The sequence below is a fragment of the Trachypithecus francoisi genome, unplaced genomic scaffold (assembly GCF_009764315.1).
Source record: "Trachypithecus francoisi isolate TF-2019V2 unplaced genomic scaffold, Tfra_2.0 Lachesis_group12, whole genome shotgun sequence".
Taxonomy (NCBI): domain Eukaryota; kingdom Metazoa; phylum Chordata; class Mammalia; order Primates; family Cercopithecidae; genus Trachypithecus; species Trachypithecus francoisi.
Genome location: NW_022681457.1, coordinates 10,131,384 through 10,146,372, shown reverse-complemented (window position 1 = coordinate 10,146,372; position 14,989 = coordinate 10,131,384). Strand labels below are relative to the sequence as shown.

At 45.3% G+C, this 14,989-nt stretch overlaps 1 pseudogene; it reads right to left on the bottom strand.

The window, feature by feature from the left end:
* Positions 1-415: 415 nt before the first annotated feature.
* Positions 416-8,647, bottom strand: LOC117091358 (annotated as a pseudogene).
* Positions 8,648-14,989: the final 6,342 nt, after the last annotated feature.

Here is a 14,989-nt window from a genome sequence, read left to right as displayed (position 1 = left end):
ATCTATGCTCAGAACTGAAGAGATGGAGAATCAATAGTTCACTTCAGGGAATGTGGCAGCTGGAAACAAAGAAAAATGTATTACATGACAGTGGGCCAGAGCATGCCATCACAGGGGTGTGGACGCAAACCCGCCACGGGGGATGTGCCCTCACATCACAGGGAGCAAAAGGAAGGGAGGGGCAGTCACGGAGGGTCCACAACAGCAGGATGGAAAGCACCGCCGTTTACTGGAGGTTTAATAGAGGAGGCATTCTCTACAGGCACCCAGACATCTTCCTGCACCTGACCCATGCCTCCCCTTCTTGACCTTCTCAGTAGACAGTTTCTGAGACTTTCTTTCAGAACCTTTTGGGACCATCAGATTCACTGCCAAGGCTGTAGCACTCTGACGGGTGCATTGTTCTCTCTTGTGTTTACCTCCTGGCTGCATCTTGGGGGTTTCTCTGGCTGTGCCAATCCTAAAACAGCAGAATCCCGAGGACCACCAGGACCAAGCCAGCCACGGCCATGTGGATGAGATTCTCCACGGTGTAATCCTGGGGGTGTGAGGCTGGAGATGGTGGACAAAGAGGTCACAGAAGTCAGGGCAGATCAACATGACCCAGGACCCCTGGATGTCCACCCAGGATGCCCACCTCCCCTTCACAGGACCTGACCCTCTGTGCCAGCCCCATAACCGAGAGCATCTCCTCACTCACTAGTCTTGGAGTCTGTCTGGTTTTGTGACGGGCTGAGGGTCTCAGTTCCTCCTGAGAATCAACCAAAAAAGGGGGGAGGTATGTGAGGAGTTGAAGAGACACAAGCCAACATGTCCCTCAGTTTCTGCATTCCTTTGTGTCTACATTTCTCCTAACTGTTCTGCAGTTATGTGATAGAACCTTTTCCTGATGCAGCAGAGGTACATACATACATATATGCATAGGAATAAGTATGTGTATATATATAATTAAGATATAATAGTGTGTGTATGTAAATATATAATGCTTATGTATTATAAGATATATAATAGTGTGTGTATATACGAATATGTAATACATAATATATATATAAGATATATAATAATGTGTGCATGTAAATATATAATGCATAATATGTATTATAAGATATGTAATAGTGTGTGTATAAATAAATATATAATACATAATATATACTAATATATATAATAGTGTGCATATACATATAAATATGTAATAAGATATATAATAGTGTATATATCTAAATATATAATACATAAAATATAATAAGACATATAATAGTGTGTGTATATCTAAATATATAATACATTATATATTATAAGATATACAATTGTGTGTATATATAAATATATAACACATATGATATATAATAGTGTGTATATATAAATACATGATGCATAATATATAATAAGATGTATGATGTATGTGTATCTCTAAATATATAATACATAATATATAATAGTGTGTTAATATATGTTATATATATTAATTATATATGTTATATATAAATATATAACATGTAATATATTTATATAATATATATATATAAAATAAAGAAATATATGATATATAAATATATTATATATAATATAAATATATGTAATATAAATATATAATATAAATATATACTTTATGTATTTATATATTGTATGTAAATATATATTAATATATTTATGTATAACATATACATTAATATATAAATCTATAATACATAATATGTAAGATATATATAGTGTGTATATATGTAATGCATAATATATATTATAAGATATATAATAGTGTGTGGGTGTATATACATAAAATATAATACATAATATATAGTAAGATATATAATTGTGTATACATAAATATATAATACACAGTGTATAATAAGGTAGATAATAGTGTGTGGGTATATATAAATATATAATACATTATATATTATAAGATAGATAATAGTGTGTAGGTATATATAATATATAATACATTATATATTATAAGATAGATAATAGTGTGTAGGTATATATAAATATATAATACATAGTATACATTAAAAGATAGATAATGGTGTGGGGGGTATATATAAACACATACATATATATTTGAAGTGAGAAGAGTTTTATAAAATTTAGAAACAAGTTTGTCCTCCATTTTCTTGTGGTTAATGTAATCATTATCAATAAATCAGAAGAGATCATTTGGGAAAGGATTGAAAGGGAGTGTGTCAGTGGTAAATTAATGGGAACTAAAATCAGCATACTCAAACCAAGAACTTTCTCATCTATACTTAACTAATTTTAGAAGATAGAAAGGAATCAAAGACTTTCAAATTATTCAAGTAGTAAAACAATCCTTAAAATTCACAATGTCCACAATTGTTATGAATATAACTTCAAAAGCCTGCTGATGTAAATGTATAAAGTTTGATTTTAAATGCATTGGATAAACAGACTTTATTAATAAGAAGTTATTCTCCATCATGAATGCACATATTTAATTCAATACCAAAGAAAATCAGAGCACTGTTATTTTACATCATAACGCTACCTACCAAATTAAATGTGTAAATTATAAATGCCAGCATTGCTTTGAAATCTTCAGAAACAGAAAGAGAAACAATAGATACGTGGACATAAAAAATAAAGGACAGAAAGGAATTGCGCACGAGGTTTGCTGTTGAATATTTGCCTGCATGGCTGCAGTGAGCAGGTGTACGATCTCCCCTTAGTCTCAGCTTTGCACTGAGTGTTACGGGGCCGCCGGGGGAGCCCAGGTGGGGAGTGGGTGGAGCCTCCGTCTTCCATCCTCAGTCTAAGTATGATTCCTCTGAGGTTTTCATTTCAGTCCTCCCTGGCCTTTAGCCCCATCTGAGGTCTCTGGGGTGGGAGCCCAGGCTTAGGAGGTCCCTGACAATTTCCACCGTCTTGTGAGCTGGGCCCTCCCCCTTTACTCCTCTCTTTCGTTAGCGTCCTGAGCTCTGCTGGGGGCAGGGCCTGAGCTGAGCCTTTGAGCTCAGGGAGGACAAGGTCAGGGGCCTCACCTGAGACCACGAGCTCCAGGGGGTCACTGGGGTGAGTCAGCAGGTAGGGGAAGAATCTGCGTGAGCTGTAGCACCTGTAGGTCCCCACGTGGGCTGAGGTCACAGGACCCATGGGGAATTCAGCCTGGTGCTAGTGAGCTTGGTGCCCTGATCTCAGACGCAGCAGGTGATGGGCTGCCCCCTCCTTGGTCAGAAGGAAAGTGTCCATCGGGCTCCGTGACTGACACAGCAGGGTCACGTTCTCTCCTGAGGCCACCATGGGGCCCGGCTGCACCAAGAGGAAGGTTCTGTCGGGGATCTGTCCTGGAGAGAAGAAGGATGGGTGAGGGGCTCCCACCTTGATCTGAGCTGAGACCTCCCCAGGCCTCTCTCTGAGGCCCTCAGTCTCTCTGTCTCTGTTTTCTCTGAGTCTCCCCCTCCCCACCCATCCCCTGTCTCTGTGTCTTTCTCCCTTAGGACCCCCACCCCTCATCCCGGCCATCACCACCTGGGATCCCCCGGCAGGGCCTGTGCAGAGCCTGGATCCCTGATTGAACCCGCTGGGCTCCTCACCTGCGATCAGGATGTCCAGGGGGTCACTGGGGGCCGACCACTTGGGGGAGAGGTTGTGTGCACCAGAGCATCTGTACTGGCCCCCATGGGAGCCCCTCACAGGGCCCAGGGGGAAGTTGGCCTGGGAGAGCCCAGCCTGGGGCTGCTAGCCAGAGCCCTGGAGGAGGACATGTCCCTGCTCCTTGTACAGAGCGAATCTGTCGTAGCTGACATCAGAGCCACACTGCAGGGTCAGGTTCTCTCCACGGGCCACGACAGGGCTCTGCAGGGCCAGGAGGGAGGGCTTCCTAGACACGCTTGGAGGAAAACAGGAGTCGGGACTAGGAGGACTGGTTCCTCCTACGCCCCTTCCTTCTCCCATTCTGGCCCTGCGGGTCTCACTGTCTCTCACACTCAGTCTCTCTGGGCTCAGGAGTCCCAAACTTCCCCTGTTCCACCCTCCTACGTGGGACTCCCTGAGAGTGAGTTCTCAAAAATAAATCGGGCAAGGAGCGGACATCTGTACGTAAGACCCGGATCTCCATGGTATCACTGGATTGCGACCACACCCGGGTGATGTTCCTGTAATATCCATGGCATCTGAACATCCACCGGTGATTGGGGGCCACAGGGCCCACAGGTAACAGGGCCAGGAACAGCGCCTTGGAGAGTTTCTGTGAGTCCAGCATCCAATAGAGCTTGTGTTCTCCTTCCTCAATCAAAATGAACCTCTGAGATCCCACCCTTATGCTACACTGGATGGTCATGTTCTCTCCTGAGGTCACCACAGGGCTCGGCAGGGCTGAGAGGGTGGGTTTTCTGTAGGCTCCTAGGAAAGAAGGAGACACTGTCTTAAACGGGACTCACGCCTCCCACATCATCCCCCAGGGCTGAGTTATTAGAACGAAGATGCCCCTGAGAGCTGACCTCCTTCCTGAGGGCAGAGCCTGGGGCTGGGACCCCTGAGTGTCCTCTTACCTGTCACCACCAGTTCCAGCAGGTCACTGAGCTCTGATCAGCCTGCAGAGCTGAGATAGTGACAGCAGTATCTCCCTGCATAGTGCTCTGTCATGGATGGGATGAAGTTGGTCTTGTTCCTGGGCCCTGGTGGGCTCTGTTGGTACCAGGTCATGGGGCTTTCTTCCTCGGTGAGATGGTAACCCTGGGTATCCAGGGTCCCCTGGCACCAGAGGGTCATGGAGCTCCCCCAGCTGATCACAGAGCCTGGCTCAGCCCAGAGGCTGGGTTTGGGGAGGATCCCTGGAAGAAACCACAGGCTGGAGCCCACAGACCTCCCCCGCCCTCATTCCCAGCTCAGGCCACGGACACTCTTGATTTTCTCACCCTCAGTTCAGAAGGCCCTCAGATGAGAGTCTGGGTGCTGAGTGTGAGGTGGGGCATGGTAGCTTAGCAGAGACTCACCTGCAGGTGCTTGGGTATTCTGGCCTAGCCTCAGCCATGGAGGAGAGTTTCCTGTGGGGGATTTGGAAGACAGAGGTGTGACTGCTTCCCTTCCTGCTGGAGCACCAGCAGCCACTGGAGCCCTGAGGGTCTCCAGTGAACAAGGCTGCTGTGGGACCCCCTTCACCCCAACCCAGTGCCCCTCCTGTCCCTCATCTCTCCACCACTGACCGAGGCACAGAAGAACAGTGAGGATGGACACCATGATGCCTGCTCTGCATGCTCCAGCTGTGGGACAGGAGACCACATGACCCTCCAGGACAGACAGACGCGCGGATGTGGTTAAGTCAGAGCCTGCTGCCGCCTGTCTGGGTCCCCACAGCTGTCAACCCACAGGAAGTGGACAGCCCCTTGCTGGGCCTGTCTCTGAGTCCCCCAGTGTGGGGGCTCAGGAGGACCCAGGCCCTCTGCACACATCTCAGCCCAAACCTGAGGTGTCCCCTGATGGCCAGGGCTCCTTTATCTGAAAACCTGCCCATGGAGGGTAGACCTAACGTCACGTCTAGGTCAGCTACCAACTGGGCGGGAGTCTAAACTGAAAACACAGCCCTTATTTTCTCAGAGCCTCCACTCATGACATCGACTTTCTTTTTCCCCATCGATGCAAAGACAAATATTTCCCCGGGAGACAGTCATCCTGATCTGGAGAGACTCACTTCCTGCTTTCAGTAAATACAGTCGATTTCATTAGGGGAGGCTCTGGGAAAGTAAGGGGATGCAGATTAGCAGAAGATGAACATTCAGCAACTTGTTTCTCAATTAATTAATTTATTACCAAAGAGAGAGAAGTGGAAATATGAGAATGGGGACCACGACTAGAATGTGGTTGAGGGAACGGTTTCTATCTTATTCCCTGACAGAGAACTAAGGGATAAGAACAAGAAAGTTGGCCGGGTGCGGTGGCTCACGCCTGTAATCCCAGCACTTTGGGAAGCCGAGGCAGGCGGATCACAAGGTCAGGAGTTCAAGACCAACCTGACCAACATGGTGAAACCCTGTCTCTACTAAAAATACAAAAATTAGCTGGGTGTGATGGCATGCATCCGTAATCCCAGCTACTCAGGAGGTTGAGGTGAGAGAATTGCTTGAACCCAGGAGGCGGAGGTTGCAGTGAGCCGAGATCATGCCACTGCACTCCAGCCTGGTCAAGAGAGTCAGACTCTGTCTAAAAAAAAAAAAAGAACAAGAAAGCCCAGTGAGAGATGGTTGTGAGAACACACTAAAGAGGAAAGATCACTCAGCACTGGGAGTGGTGACTTACGCCTGTAATCCCAGCACTTTGGGAGGCCAAGGCGGGTGGATTACCTGAGGGCAGAAGTTTGAGACCAGCCTGGCCAACGCGGTGAAACCTCATCTCCACTAAAAATACAAAAATTAGCCAGATGTGGTGGCATGCACCTGTAATCTCAGCTACTCAAGAGGCTGAGTCAGGAGAATCTCTTGAACCCAGGAGGCAGAGGTTGCAGTGAGCCGAGATTGAGCCACTGCACTCCAGCCTGGGCAACAGAGCAAGGCTCTGTCTCAAAAAATAAAACTTGAAGAGAAAAAAGGAGAAGGCGAAGAGGAAGGAGATGGAAAGGAGAGGAAACACGCCTGAGGTGGAACATTACATGTAACATGGAGTAGGCAGGGAATCCGATAGAGCACTGAAACTCCTGTTGGGTGCGGCGATGGGTGGCGCAGCCGGGCGGATCACATCACATGAGGTCAGGAGTTTGAGACCAGTCTGGCCAAGAGGACGAAATCCCATCTTTACTAAAAATACAAACACTACCGGACTGTGGTGGCAGGCGCCTGTAATCCCAGCTACGTGGGAGGATGAGGCAGGAGAATCGCTTGAACCCGGGAGGCGGAGGTTGCACTGAGTCAAGATCGCACCATTGCACTCTAGCCTGGCCAACAAGAGCAAAACTCCATCTCAAAATAAATGAAATAAAATAAAATAATAAATAAAAAGAGGACTGGACATCTCTTGTGGGGTGTCAGTGAATGGAACCAAGCAAGCCACCACCCTTTTCCTTTTGTCCTACAAGTGTCTTTCTTGGCCTCCAGGAAGTGAGTTCCATTGTGTTAGACCCTATGTTTGTTGCTGCTGGGTTCCTCGAGTCCCCTCCCTTTTCACCTGTGGCTCCCCATGGATTCCCAGGCCCCAGCCAGCATTGTGAATAGAGCCAGGAAGACCAGCCCTATCACACCCCTCCTGATAGAATTCCCACAGTGTCATCCTGGAGAACAGGGGCTGGGGGCTGGGGTAGGATCACAGACCTTTTCATGTGGGCCAGGCCCCTCCCTCCACAGGAGTTCTGACATGGAGCCCATCATCACCCGTTTCACCCTGACAATATTATTCCTGCCCAGACACCCCCATTCTCCCTATATCATCATGGGCACCTCAGTGAAATCCATGGTTGAGGATCTCTGTCACTTACTCTTCCCTCTTCTTGGAAACTTTCCTTGGATCCTTCCAGAGCCCTTCCTGAGCGTGCTGCAGGGTCTCTGCCACATGGCACACTCTCAGGAGCCCTCATCCTCCCCCTCACCTACTGCGCCCACACAGCCAGGTGCAGGCTCCGTTTCTTCATCTTCCCTTCCCCACAGGCCCTGATGGAGAGTGGATTAGACTCGCTCCTGAGTAGGGGCTCAGGTCACTCTGACCCCTTCCTCCCTGTGGACGAGGTCTCCGTCCCAGAGCATTGGAGGCTGAAGGGTCTCGCGGATTCCCACACTGACTGTGGTCTCAGATGCACTGACCACAGTCTCAGATGTGGATGGGGACCCTGGGAACTCAGGGGGGCTGCCTAGCCCAAGGTCCCACAGCTGGAGGTGGCACAGCCTTCACTCACACGGGGGCGTTCTGTCTTCCCAGGGACTTCACACTGGAGGCTAAGAGCACCACTTTGCACACCACATTCAGGGGTGGATTCTGTGGGTGACTAACAAGTTCTCCTAGGGTTCCAAGGTAACAGGACAGCAAATGGGTGAGGGAGAGCCTCCCTTGCCCCACCGAAGTAGGACCATTCTCTACGGAGGATTGGTCCCCTGCCTTCCTCTATTCTGTCATCTGCCTAGTGACTGATAGGGGTCCTGGGGTGTCTTCCCTGGAATCCCATGAGGGACAATTCCTTTCCTGAGAGGGAAGGTCTAGAGAGGACTAGCAGGTGCCTGGTGATGGAAAGTGCCCATAATCAAGAGACATTGCCTCCACCTGGGATAATAAATATCCGAGTTTCCAGATGGGAAATCTCTCTGTGGTGAGAGCTCAGGAGGGGCTTCTGGAAGATGGAAAAGGGCGAGGGGCTGAGGCTACTGCTTATCTCCCCAAACTGCATCTATGTTTGTCCTGACCTCTTTCTTCACTCACTTGGATAAGTAGGACCCCAAAGTGGGCCTCCAGACAGGAAGCAGTGGAGAGTGTGGAGCTGCCCTGTCTACCTGACACCCCCGTCATACCCAACCTCTCTTTTCCTCTTTGTATTTCTCATTGCTTCAATTTGTCTGGAATCCCTAAGATTCCCATGTCTCCAGCAGGCTGTCCCTCAGACATGGCTTTATGATTTATTGTTTCACAGGACCTGCAGCAGGCATGGGTTTCCCTCATAACAGTGGTCACCCAGGGCTGATCACTCACAGGCAGAGCCGTTGACAGAGAGCTGCAGCATCTAGAGGTCCCATCACCAGCCCCAAGACCGAGAGAAGCTGGCCTGAATGCTCCACTGTGTCTCTGCACCCCAGTGAGCCAGTGTCCAAGAGCCTCCCCTCCCTGTAGAAGGCACAGGTCAAATAAGCTTCCAGAGCTGCAGAGCAAAGTCACATTCTCTCCATCACTACTTACTGCAGGGCACAGTTGAACTCAGACGGAAGGTCTCTTGCAGACAGCTGGGGGAAAAAACAGTCCTTGGTTGTCGAGCACAAGCCTTACTCAGCCTATCCTCAGGGCATGAAAAAGGCATTCTCTCCACCTGTTCTGGGGAGCACACTCTGTGCCCGCTCGTGCCTCTATCCACCTCGGTTCTAGCTCCACAACATGACTCATCATGTGAGTGTTTTCCTGTCTATCTTTGCTCAGCTTTTCCTTGAATCTCTTGCTTTTTACCTGCGTGTGTGTGTCTTTCTGCCCTTAGAGATCTAGGATTCTCCTGGAACACAGAACTGTTTACTTTGAGGACCCTCAGAAAACATAGCCCTGGGCTAAGGCTCTCTGTCCTGGAACTAGGTTATGGGCATCACCATTTCCCAACAGCATGTCTGAAAGTGCTAGAATCTTCAAAGACTTTGTAGCATGTTTGTAGGATCTCTATAGGGTCTGATATTGCAGGGACCAACCAAGGTGCCCTCACACCTCAAGATGCAGGAAGTGACCCCTTGGTGAAAGTGATTGGAAGTTTTACGTAGAAGTTTGTGTCAAGCCACATTGCTGAGCAATGCCTCAGGGTCCTAGTCTTCATCCAGACCTTCCAGGAGCCTGGCTGGAGACGGTGTCTAGTGTGTCACTGAGCCTCATAGCAGAGGAAGGGGACTGTGGTGGAAACTACCTGCAAGATACCACCCAGTCCTAAGCTGGGGAACCAGCTGAGCTTGGACTCTGGTGGTGAATGAACTGGGGGACATTTATTTGAAGGGTTCTGGGGGTAGCATGGGGTAGGTGCGTTAATTATATGTAAAGGGGAAGATCCTGAGAAAACGACAGCTGCTCCACTCTGTGCCTGGGTTTACCAGAGGGACCAATGGGATTCCAGTGGGTCCTCACAAGACCCAGGAATCCCACTGGGGAAGTAGGCTTAGGGAGATGTGTTTAAGACTGTTAACTGAGTCACAGAGAGAAGCAGAACAAGCTAGGTTTGTGGTTTTGTTTCTCCTAAATTTCCTTTCTCTGACTTCTTCCCTTCTGTAAGTAGCAGAACCCTCTCATCACCATCTTTCAAAATCTTTGCGTTGTTTGAGCTCCTTGTATATTCTGGAGATTAATTTCTCACTTGCAAATATTCTTTCCCATTCTGTAGGTGGTCTCTCCACTCTGCTGTTTGTTCTCATGATTGTGCAGGAGGTTTGTAGTTTGATATGATCTCATTTGTCTATTTTTGCTTTTGCTGCCTGTGCTTTTGAGGTCTTACCTAAAAAATCTTTGCCCAGATCGTTGTCCTGAAGTGTTTCCCGTATATTTTCTTCTCATAGTTTCATAGTTTCCAGTAGTACATTTATTTCTTTCATCCATTTTGAGTTGATTCTTTTTTTTTTTTTTTGACAGAGTCTCACTCTGTCACCCAGGCTGGAGTGCAGTGGCACAATCTTGGCTCACAGCAACCTCCACCTCCCGGGTTCAAGTGATTCTCCTGCCTCAGCCTCCTGAGTAGCTGGGATTACAGATGCATGCCAAAGCACCCGGCTAATTTTTGTATTTTTCTTTTTCTAATAGAGATGGGATTTCACCATGTTGATTAGGCTGGTCTCAAACTCCTGACCTCAAGTGATCTGCCCGCCTCAGCCTCCCAAAGTGCTGGGGTTACAGGCATGAGCCAATGCACCTGGCCTTGAGTTGATTATTGTGTAGTGTGAGATATAGAGGTCTAGTTTAATTCTTCTGTACATGAATGTCCAGTTTTTCTGGAACCATTTGTTGATGAGACTTTTGTTTCCCCAATGTATGTTATTGGGGCCTTTGTTGAAAATCTCTCAACTATAGATGTGTGCATTTATTTCTGGGCTCTCTGTTCTGTTCCATTGGACTACATGTTTATTTTTATGCCAGAACCATGTTGTTTTGGTTACTATAGCTTTGTAGAATGTTTTGAGGTCGGGTAGTGTGATACCTCCAGCTTTATCCTTTTTGCTCAGAATTGCTTTGGCTATTTGGGGTATTTTTTGATTCCATACGCATTTCAGAATATTTTTTTCTCTATTTTAGTGAAGAATGTCATTGGTATGTTGATAGGGATTGCAATGAATCTATAGATCACTTTGCATAGTATAGTCATTTTAAACAATATATATTCTTTCAATATATGAATAGGGAATATCTTTCTGGTTTTGGGTGTCCATTTCAATTTCTTTCTTCAGAGTTTTACAATTTTTTATCACAGAGATTTTTCACCTCCTTGGTTTAATTTATTTCCAGGTAATTTTTGCTGGCTATTGTAAATGGGATTGCTTTCCTGATTTCTTTTCAGCTAGACTATTATTGGTGTAGCTGAAAAAGCTGCTAATTTTTGTATGTTGATTTTGTATCCTGCAACCTTACTACATTTGTCAGTTCTAAGAGTTTTCTGGTGGAGTCTTTAAGTTTTTGTAATGCAAATTTAAAGCGCAACGAGATACCAACTCATGCCAGTTAGAATGGCGATCACTGAAAAGTCTGGAAACAACAGATGTTGGCCAGGATGCTGAGAAATAGGAATGCTTTTACACTGTTGGTGGGACTGTAAATTAGTTCAACCATTGCGGAAGACAGTGTGGCGATTCCTCAAGGATCTAGAACTAGAAACACCATTTGACTCAGCAATCCCGTTACTGGGTATATACTCAAAGGATTATAAATCATTCTACTATAAAAACACATGCACACATATATTTACTGCAGCACTATTTATAGTAGCAAAGACTTGGAATCAATCCAAATGCCCATCAATGATAGACTGGGTGAAGAAAATGTGGCACATATACACCATGGAATACTATACAGTCATAAAAAAGGATGAGTTCATGTCCTTTGCAGAGACATGGATGAAGCTGGAAACCATCATCCTCAGCAAACTAACACAAGAACAGAAAACCAAGTACTGCCTGTTTTAACTCGTAAGTGGGAGTTGAACAATGAGAACACATGGACACAGGGAGGGGAACATCATACACCGGGCCTGTTGGGGGGTCAGAGGAGAGGGGAGGGAGAGCATTAGGACAAATATGTAATGCATGCAGGTCTTAAAACCTAGATGACGGGTTGATAGGGGCAGCAAGCCACCATGGCACATGTATACCTATGTAACCAACCTGCACATTCAGCACATGTATCCCAGAACTTAAAGTAGAAAAAAAAAATTATATAATCTGCAAACAGGACCCATTTGACTTTCTTCTTTCCAATTTGGATGCCTTTTATCTCTTTCTCTTGCCTAATTGCTCTGGCTAGGACTTCAGTAGAGGTTGAATAATAGTGGTGAAAGTGGGCACCCTTGTCTTGGTCCAGTTCTTAGAGGAAAGACTTTCAGCTTTCCCCCACTCAGGATAAATGTCAGCTGTTTGTTTATCATATGTGACCTTTATTGTGTTGATGTACATTCCTTCTGTATCCAGTGTGTTCAAAGTTTTTATTATGAAGGGATGTCGAATCTTATCAAATGCTTTTTAATGCATCTATTGTGATGATCATGTAATTTTTGTCTTTCATTCAGTTGATATGACTCATTACATGTCCTGATTAGCATGTATTTAATCATAGGTTCAGTTCTGCAAGGAACTGATGAGCCACTTTCCACAGTGGCTGGACCATTTAATGTTCACACCTGCAATGTATGAGACTCCCAATTCCTCTGCATCATCAACAACACTTTTTACTTTCTGTTTTTGAAATATGACCATCCTAGTAGGTGTGAAGTGGTATCTCATTGTGGTTTGTTTGCATTTCCCTAATGACTAATGGTTCTGAAACATCTCTTCATGTGCTTGTTGTATACTGTACACCTTCTGTGTAGAAATACCTATGCCAGCACTCTATTTTCTAACTGGCCGTTTGTTGTTCGATGTTGTTGAAGATATTCTTTGTATATTCTGGTGGATAGAATAGATCCTTATTGGATATATAATTTGCAATGTTTTTCCAGTTTTGTAGGCCATTTTTCACTCTGTTGATAGTGTCTTTTGGTGCACAAAAATGTTAAATTTTGGTAAAGTCTCATTGATTCATCTTTTTTCTCTTGTTGCTTATGCTGTTAGTGCTATATTTAAAAAGTGATTGTCAAGTCCAAGGCTGTGAAGATTTACCCCCATGTTTGATAATTTTAGCTGTAATTTTGATTTGTTTTAACTTTGCGTTTAGTCTAAGGGTCCAGTTTCATCATTTTTCTTGTAAATATCCCATTTTCCTTACACCATGTGTGGAAGGGACCATTCTTTTCCAGTTGAATGATATTGGCAGCCTTGATAAAAGTCAATTGATCATGTAGATGGATTTTTTTCTTGTCTTTCCATTCTATTCCATGCATCTGTGTGTCTATTCTCATGCCAATACCAGATAGATTTCATTGTTGTAGCTTTTAATAAATTCTGAAATGGAGAAGAGTGAGATCTACAACTTTGTACTTTTAAAAAAAATTGCTATTCTACATAATTTGCAATTCCACATGAATTTTCCATTTCTTAAAAAAAGGCACTGAATTTTTTTTTTTTTTTAATGGAATCTTGCTCTGTTGCCCAGGCTGGAGTGCAATGGAGCAATCTCGTCTCACCACAACCTCTGCCTCCAGGTTCAAGCGATTCTCCTGCCTCAGCCTCCAGAGTAGCTGGGATTACAGGAGTGCACCACCACGCCTGGCTAATTTTTGTATTTTTAGTAGAGATGGGGTTTCACCATATTGGCCAGGCTGGTCTCGAACTCCTGACCTCATGATCCGCCCACCTTGGCCTCCCAAAGTGCTGGGATTACAGGCGTGAGCCACTGCGCCCGGCCTAAAAAATGTGTTTTTCAGAATTAGCAGAATTGAAATTTTAATGAGGGTTACACAGATTCTGATGATTTCGTAAAAAATACTGGCATCCATACAATATTAAACCTTCCAGTTTATTATGATCCTCAGATGACTTTTCACTTATTTAGGTCTTTGAAAATTTCTTTGACCAATATTTTAAATTGTCAGCGTATAAGTATCGCACTTTTGTTGGTTAAATGGATTTCTCTGTGTATTTTTCTTTTAGGGACTATTATGAGTTGAATTGTCCCCCAAAAAGATATGTTGAAATTCTCAGCCTGATTACCTATAAACATGAACATGTTTGGAGAAGGGTCTTTGCAGACACGTTCAAGTTAATTTAAGAAGATGAGATTGTAATCGATTAGAATAAGCCCTCATCTTATTTGATACTATTGTTTGAAGATGAGAAGATACCCAGAGAGAAGTATACCAGGTGAAGACAGAAGCCCACAGGAGGAAGCCTTGTGAAGAGGGAGGTAGAAATTGGCATTATGCTGCCTCAAGCCAAGGAATGTCTGACCACCAGAAGGTAGGAAGAACCATTTAAGAACTCTTCCATAGAATCTGTTGATATTGTCATTTTGTATTGGATTTTGTTGCTTGTTTGTTTGTTTTTGATGGAGTCTCGCTCTGTCGCCCAGGCTGAAGTCTGGTGGCACAATCTCAGCTTATTGCAACCTCCACCTCCTGGGTTCAAGTGATTCTCCTGCCTCAGCCTCCTGAGTAGCTGGGACTACAGGCAAGTGCCACCACACTTGGCTAACTGTTGTATTTTTAGTAGAGATGGAGTTTTACCATGTTGGCCAGGCTGGTCTCAAACTCCTGACTTCAAGTGATCCACCTACCTTGGCCTCCCGAAGTGCTGGGGTTACAGGCATGAGCCACCGCACCCGGCCTAAAAAATGTGTTTTTCAGAATTAGCACACCATTGGGTTGTGACTTAAAATGCCAGTGTGATGATTCCAAGTGGTGATATTTCAGGAGAAACTACACAGATAGCATCTGAAAAGGAGGCAAGGGCTCGTAGGGTCCACACAGGAGGTGAGGGCATCATGGTGCATTCATCTTTTCCTGGTGGGAATCTGATCTCCCATTGAATTAGTTCCTAAACCAGGTGTGGAACTGTGAACGGAAGACATGAAGACCCAATAAAGTACACCAGGAAGTGTCGCAATGAGAAATGAAGAGGACTGTGTGACACGCCACGGACCAGAGCACGCAGGTGTGCAGAGGTGTGGACCCAAGACTGCCATGTGGGATGTAGCCTCATGTCTAATGGTGGGAAAAGAATCAGATCCAACCAAGGAAAGTCAACATTAA